Genomic DNA, 8,848 nt, shown 5'->3' with positions numbered 1-8,848 from the left:
AAATCTTCCACAATCTCATCACCACGGTAAGCAGGGAGGGGACCAGAGCATATTACAGTGTCTGACATCATACTGGCAAGTTCACAAACCTCTTTAATGTTATTTTTAGTGATTTCCGACTGGCGAAGTCAAACATCATTAGCACCAGCGTGAATAACAATCTTACTGTATTGTCATTTAGCATTAGCCAGCACTTTTAAATTTGCCAAGATGTCAGGCGCTCTGGCTCCTGGTAAACATTGTACTATGGTGGCTGGTGTCTGTATTTTCACGTTCCGTACAATAGAATCGCCAATAACTAGAGCACTTTCATCAGGTTTTTCAGTGGGTGCTTAACTGAGTGGGGAGAACCTGTTTAATGTTTTGATCAGAACAGAAGAGTGGTGTTTAGACCCACGACTATGCCGCCTCACAGTCACCCAGTTGCCCTGCTGCAAAGGCACTGTTACTGGAACCGAACAATGTACAGGACTCCCTGAGCTAGTCTCATCCAAAGCCGTATCTAGAGACCTCACATTCTTACTGTCCTCAATTAAAGTTTGGATGTGTCTCTAATTCTGAAATCTTCTCGGTCAACTATTTCCCTGCATTTATCACATGTGAATCCCTTGTCACCGACAGAGAGAGATAAACGATACATGTGGCAAGCGGTAATATTTTATGACTTGATGATGAAATAAACAGAGAGTGATAGTAAGATAGAGATTCTACAGAAAAAGAAAGCTACACGGAGCTACGATCACAAACCTGCACAAACCAGCAGCACGGCAAACAGGAAGCAGGAATAACACTCCAGTAGTGGCAGCAATAGGTGACAGCAAGTGAATGTTAATGAGTGAGTCATTGAGATTCAACCGATTTATTCAAATGGCTGATTCATTCAATTAGAACCGTCCATCGCTCAGAGACTCAAACCAGTGCTGCGATCTTTGTTTGGAATTATTCTTGTTGGTAAAATTGAGCAAAAACAGGCAATATTGTGTCTAAAATGTAATTTACTTAATGCTAACTTTGTTAAACTTATTATTAAAAATTATTATTAGATTTGTTATTGTGCTGATATCTGGAGGAAAAATGGCACTCTTTGTTTGATATAGATTAACTATATTAAATTATACAAATATAAATAAACATACAGAGCCATTTTTGCCATCTACAATTTAGATTGCCTTGAATTTTGAGTTTTGATAGACTAATAAATCACGTGCTTGCACTCTCTGTGTGTGATTTCATGATACACTCAATAATGTAAGATAGCAAATCATTTCAACAACACTTACCATATTATCACAGAAGATATACTCTATATCGCACACCCCAGACTCGACTTGAGTAAAAAATTAAATCATCTGTGGTTGTGCGCACACTTGTTTAGCAAAAGTGTTTTTTAGGAGTCTAACTTGCAAACGCTAGACCACTGACTCGTCAAACCTGCTTTCCTGCAGTCTGTGTTCTTCCAACTTTATTTTGTAGTAAGTAACGAATATGCTTCGAGGAAATGTATCGAAGTGAAAGTATGCATTTTAATACATTAAGGAAACATTAAGGAAATGAAGTGGAGTAAAAGAGAAAGCTGACAGAAATATAAAAATTCAAGTAAAGTACAGATACTCCCAAAAACATACCCAAGTACTGTAACGAAGTATTATTACTTCGTTACATTACACCACTGGCAATAAATACTGTTTTGGTGCTCTTGTGGTGTGATAGATTGCTGTAGCCACCTCAGATCAAGAAGATCCGCAAAGTGCATGTGAACTGATCATCTCTTTTGCTTTGGGCTACTACTACCTGTGCTTAATCAAACAAAATACATGTTGACAGTTTTATTTTTGTTCTGGAGGCTGATGATCCCGTGTTCTGCTGCCGCACTGGAGCGCATTTGCCACCAACTGGACAGGAGTGGGAATTACAGTTACGAATTACAGTAGATCACTCTCAGTGTAATCTGTCAGTGACAGACGGCCTTCAGATTTTTTCAGTCACTGATTCACAGTCACAGTTTCAGTGTAAAGTTGAACAGGGATGCAGGGAAATTGTCTTGAGCTTGTGTTTCAGTGTCCCACATTCACATCAATAGAACTGTTGTAAATTCAGATGCAAAGATCAGGGAGAGATGATGTATCTTCTGCAGGTTGGGGATGTGACGAGATCTTGCGAGATCCAGTGTGTCTCGCAAGAACGTGATGATGTCTTTGCAAAACAATTTGCAGTGTTTACATTAGAACTGCACAATTAATAGTTTAAAGATCGTCATTGAATCATTAATTTAGGAGATTCCAATTATAAAACAGGTCTTTATGAATTGAGACACTGACTCCTTCATTTTATTATTATTATTTTGTTGTTGTTGTTCAAATGAATATATTTTTTAAAAAACTTAAGCAATGAATTTTGTCAGAACTACTGGTAATTTTTTTTTTTTTTTTTTTTAATATTTTCTTCTTCAGAATCGTGATCTCCAATTTATATAAAAATGTATATATAATTCTCAATTTATCCAGAATCATGCAGCTCTAGTTTTCATGTTGTTTATTGCTGCATATAATTTATTAAAATAGAAGATTAGCTTCATAAAGTACAAGTTGATTTCAAAATGCACCTAACAATTTTTGTATTTTGTGTTTTTCAGTTGAATAAAAGATTATTTTCCCCTATATATTTCATCTTTGAAGATTTATTTTAAAATTCTAAAAATCTTGTCTCGTCTCGTTCTCGTGAACCCAGTCTCATCTTGTCTTATGGGATAAGTGTCTCGTCGCACCCTTAATGTATATATGTATATGTATGTGTGTGTGTGTGTGTGTGTGTGTGTGTGTATATATATATATATATATATATATACGTATATATATATATATATATATATATACGTATATATATATATATATATGTATATATGTATATATATATATATATATTAGGCTGACCCGTTGTTAATGTAACTTATATATATATATAGTTCAGTCATGAAACTCTAGATGGCTCAGGCTGACGGGTTGTTAATGTAACTGATGATATTAAGAGAGTTAAACGACTTGGCACAAGCTGATTGGTTCATGCTGCATATGCAGTCAATGAGCTTACTGCCTTGCATATATATGGCTGGCTAGCATTCACTTGAGATTCCTGTAGCGCGCTTTCAGAGTTTCTCTGAAACCCTACACCTTCCCCAGCTCCACTTGTATAGATCTGCTATGGGTTATTATATATGCTGTTTGTGTAGCAGCAGTATGTCTTATATACTCACAGCACCATATCACCATATGCACTGGCAGTAGCAAGTTCCTGTACTTGCTTGTAGCAGAAGCAATATTCTACAACTACAACAATAGCCAACAGCAGCAGCAATTCAGCAGCAGCGTAGCAGATCTATTCCACCAAGACCAAATGCATTAACATTATCATATCCATCACCATGCTAAAATCTCCAGAAAGTTGTCATGATATATATATAGGGTCAGTGTTAAGAGATGGAAACTAACACCTGGGTGACGACCTTTGATAAAGCATGCAATTGAGGTATTCAGGTCTCGTTGCCTGCCCCAGACTCTAGAGTTTCACAAGTCCTGATCCAATTTGTATAACTATTTAAGGATGGGACAGGGACTCAACAAGTCATTAAAGACAATTGGAGAGAGTCTCTGTAATCTTGCTCATTTGACTTACAATGAAGAGAACAGGAACCTCATGCTAAAGACTGCTAAACAGAATTATTCATCTGATGTCTTAAGTTTTACCCTTATTAGGGTTTCACACTCTGACTGATGCTGAAGGCCAAAATCCATCAGTGTGCAGTGTTTTAACTGCATTTTATATGTTTCTATTGTGGTTTGCCTGGTTGTGAATAAACCCTTTTTAAACTTTTTAAAACTCATTTCTATAATGTACAGTCTTGTGAAAAAAGTTAGGACACCCTATTGAATTCCATGGTTTTCTGTATCAGGACATAATAAAAAATTATCTGTTCCTTGGCAGGTCTTAAAATTTGGAAAACAAAACATCAGGTGAATAACAACACATGACATATAACACTGTGTCATTGTTTATTTAACAAAAATAAAACCAACATGGAAAAGCCATGGGTAACGATCTAAGGACACCCTTCCTGTTAACATCGGAATAAAGAAGGTACAGTAAGTAACATTCAGGCACTGCTAATCAAATGTGTTTGATTAACTGATCATCAGCAAGTGTGAGCTCCTCTATAAAAGCAGAAGTTTTGGCAGTTTGCTGGTCCGGAGCCTTCAAGTGTGTGTTAACACAATGCCAAGAAGGAAAGACATCAGCAATGATCTTACAGAAGCAATTGTTGCTGCCATTAGTCTGGGAAGAGTATTACGGCCATTTCCAAAACAATGAACTCCATCTATCATTCCACAGTGAGGAAAAATATTCTCAAGTGGAAGACATTCAAAACAGACACCAATCCTCCCAATAGTTGACGTCCCAAGATCATATACCATGTAATGCTCAGAGAAATGGTAGACAGCCCCAAGAACTTTACCACAGACTCTACAGGTCTCATAAATAATAAAGTTCATGACAGTACAAATAGAAAAATATGGGACAAGTATGGCATGTCTCTCTAAAAAAAATATGGCAGCACAGTTTAGGTTTGCAAAGTTGCATCTGAAAAAACCATAAGCCTTCTAGAATAATGTCCTTTGAAAAGACGAAACCAAAGTGGAGATGTTTGGTCATAATGTACAGTGCCATGTTTTTTGAAAACCTAAAGAGCATATCAATCAGCACAAACATCTCATACCAAATGAAATGTTTGTTGTTGATTTTTTCTTCAAAAAAAACAAAACAAAATCAATGCTACTGATCAACCTTTACATCAGTTTGTCTGTTTTACAAATGTTTAGCCAATGAAAGGTATTATAAAAAGGGTTTGCCTCCTAACCCTAAGGTTGTGGGTTCGAGTCGGCAATACCATGAATGAGGTCCCCGGGTGTGTGTTCACGGTGTGTGTGCGTGTGTGTGTGTGTTCACTGCTGTGTGTGTGCACTTTGGATGGGTTAAATGCAGAGCACAAATTCTGAGTATGGGTCACGATACTTGGCTGTATGTCACTTCACTTCACTTCAAATAGCTTGTGACTAAATCTTTTTGGATTTACCCAAACTGCCAGTAAGATGTCATAACTCCACCCCCTGTATCTTGACTGAAGTTTCACAGCAGCTAAACAAAGTTTTGCAAGGGTAAATAAAGATTTTGTTGTTTGAATAAGAACAGCATTTACTTTACGCAAGAAACACTATGTCTATAAAGGCTCATATTTTGTGCATTTGAGGTCTGAGAAAGGGCTACCATTTGCCATCTAGTCATAGCCAATAGCCTACACTTAAATTGCCTGTGCATACACTCACCTAAAGGATTATTAGGAACACCTGTTCAATTTCTCATTAATGCAATTATATAATCAACCAATCACATGGCAGTTGCTTCAATGCATTTAGGGGTGTGGTCCTGGTCAAGACAATCTCCTGAACTCCAAACTGAATGTCAGAATGGGAAAGAAAGGTGATTTAAGCAATTTTGAGCATGGCATGGTTGTTGGCGCCAGACGGGCCGGTCTGAGTATTTAACAATCTGCTCAGTTACTGGGATTTTCACGCACAACCATTTCTAGGGTTTACAAAGAATGGTGTGAAAAGGGAAAAAAAATCCAGTATGCGGCAGTCCTGTGGGCGAAAATGCCTTGTTGATGCTAGAGGTCAGAGGAGAATGGGCCGACTGATTCAAGCTGATAGAAGAGCAACTTTGACTGAAATAACCACTCGTTTCAACCGAGGTATGCAGCAAAGAATTTGTGAAGCCACAACACGCACAACCTTGAGGCGGATGGGCTACAACAGCAGAAGACCCCACCGGGTACCACTCATCTCCACTACAAAGAGGAAAAAAGAGGCTACAATTTGCACGAGCTCACCAAAATTGGACAGTTGAAGACTGGAAAAATGTTGCCTGGTCTGATGAGTCTCGATTTCTGTTGAGACATTCAGATAATAGAGGCAGATTTTGGCGTAAACAGAATGAGAACATGGATCCATCATGCCTTGTTACCACTGTGCAGGCTAGTGGTGGTGGTGTAATGGTGTGGGGGATGTTTTCTTGGCACACTTTAGGCCCCTTAGTGCCAGAGCATTGAGCATTGTTTCTGACCATGTCCATCCCTTTATGACCACCATGTACCCATCCTCTGATGGCTACTTCCAGCAGGAAAATGCACCATGTCACAAAGCTCGAATCATTTCAAATTGGTTTCTTGAACATGACAATGAGTTCACTGTACCAAAATGGCCCCCACAGTCACCAGATCTCAACCCAATAGAGCATCTTTGGGATGTGGTGGAACGGGAGCTTCATGCCCTGGATGTGCATCCCACAAATCTCCATCAACTGCAAGATGCTATCCTATCAATATGGGCCAACATTTCTAAAGAATGCTTTCAGCACCTTGTTGAATCAATGCCACATATAATTAAGGCAGTTCTGAAGGCGAAAGGGGGTCAAACACAGTATTAGTATGGTGTTCCTAATAATCCTTTAGGTGAGTGAATAGTAGCATTTCATGTTTTATAAAATAAGATTTTGGCCAAACAGGAAAAACTGAGTGCCCATATAGCAACAACAAACTGTCAAGTCTTTTGACATCCTTGAAATGAGGAAACATTTGTAGTACATCAGCTCATCACTGCGGGCCGAGGAGAATCTGTAGTGGAATTTACGTTACAATTTACATCCTTTTATACAACACTCAAGAAAGGATTTGTTGCTGTGAATGTCATAGAAATGTAAATATAATCTAAGAGCTGTGTCAGCAAAACTATCATATGTTCCAAGGTGGGTATTCCCAGGGTCAGACAAAATAATTACATACAACTCTGCTTACCAGGAGTGAGTATAACATCTTCTGTCTGATTTGAGGAGGCACTAAACTCTGTCAGGTCTGAGAAGTCAGCAGAGTTCTTGGATGTTTCAGCAAATAGAAGTTCGGAAATACAATTTGTCTCTGAGTCAAGATACAAACTCTGAAAATATCTATAAAACAAAACAAATGTTCTTAAATGTCCTACCGCCATCAGTGTGGATGATAAAACACATTTCTTTGGTTGTTGCAAGTTTTGGAAAGACATCCTCATCCACCTCTATGCAGTGGTCATCTGTGACTTTCAATGTTATATTCTTTTGTATCAGAAACTTCTGCTGGACTACATCATAATATCAACATGTTATTTACAAAAGAAATTACAGAATTACTGTAACTTGCTCTTTATTAGCTGAATACTAAACTAAATTCAACTATAGCCAGTGCATATAAAACATAAGGCTGCATTACTGGATAAAAGATATTACCTTGAGTTTATGGAAGCTGAACAGGATGTTTCTTGAGCTGAGTCATCACTTCAATTTGACGGCAAAACACTCATTTTCAGAAACACAGCGAATGGAAAGATAGTTAGCTAATGTTAGCTCATTCACATCGACAACAAAAAAAAAAGAAAAGAAAAAGCCCACACTAAACACAAGCTCGGAAAAACAGAGAAACAATGAGTTACGTTCCACACCAAGTTCGCCACGATCATTGACAGTATATAACGTAACAGCTACGACAAAACTTGTTTCTGTCAGAAAATAATGAACATTTTGAAATAGTATCAACATTTAACTCCAGACGTGGTGTTAAAACACGCTCCTGAACACCAATTAATGAACTCCAAAATAAAACACAGCTGGAGGGTAGTATACCATTACATAAACCATAGTCAGAGTTACAAAATAATTTTCATACTTCTTTGCCTAACTCCTGATTTTTTTTAAATCCACAATAGTTTTCTCTAAGCTGGAAGCTACTGCTGGATTCTGGCAGATTCCCTTCCATAAAGATCCGGTCTGGCTCACTACCTTCATCATGGCTTATGGAAGATACTGTTTTCACCGCCTTCCATTTGGCATTTCATCAGCAGCCAAACACTTTCAGAAGCACTAAACACAGATGCTCGAGGGCCTGGAAGGTACTCTGTGCCACGCAGATGACATCCTGGTGTTCAGCGCTACACGCAAAGAACAAGATGCAAGACTTGTCCAAGTACTTAACCACCTAGAACAGAAAGCTTTGAAACTGAATGACAAATGTCAATTTGCAGTGCCTCAAGTTATGTTCTTAGGACATAACGTCAGTGCAGAGGGCATACGAGCTGACTCAGACAAAATTAAAGCTATACAAGAGATGCCAGAGCATAAAAATACTGCTGATGTCAAGAGATTCCTCTGCATGGTGTATTACACTGAAAAATGTTCACCCAACATCGCAGAGCTGACTGACCAATCAGAGACCTGCTTAAAGATGAAAACTTGAGAATTTGAAAAGAAGGCGCTAGCAATCACTTGGGCCAGGGGTGGAATGGCCATCGGGAGCACCGGGACATTTCCCGGTGGCCTGATGGTCATTCTGGCCTGCCGGCTGCCGCTGTGCAGTCAATCAGGCTGACGTGCAATAGCTGGTATGCAACCGCAAATTAATTGACGGACTGTAAATCTACGAATCAGGCGATCGCGGAGTGAAAATGACACCACCACATGACCCAACATCAGCGAAGCACTGCCTAGTTGGCTATTAGTGATGGGCATTTCCCTGGCCACAGACGCAGCAAGTTGATGCAAAATCCCAGACATGTTTGCCAGTAAGGTAGCAGGTCGGTCAGAATTACATAAAAAAATCACTAACGCTCTGAAACCTCACTTAAAAAAAAATGAACTGTTTGGTTCTCCATGGAAACAACCACGATTACAAGAATAGAAGTAAATAATAGAATAAATAACTAATATAACTACTTAG

This window comes from Cyprinus carpio, chromosome B19 (assembly GCF_018340385.1).
Source record: "Cyprinus carpio isolate SPL01 chromosome B19, ASM1834038v1, whole genome shotgun sequence".
Lineage (NCBI taxonomy): Eukaryota > Metazoa > Chordata > Actinopteri > Cypriniformes > Cyprinidae > Cyprinus > Cyprinus carpio.
This window is presented reverse-complemented; position numbering follows the sequence as displayed.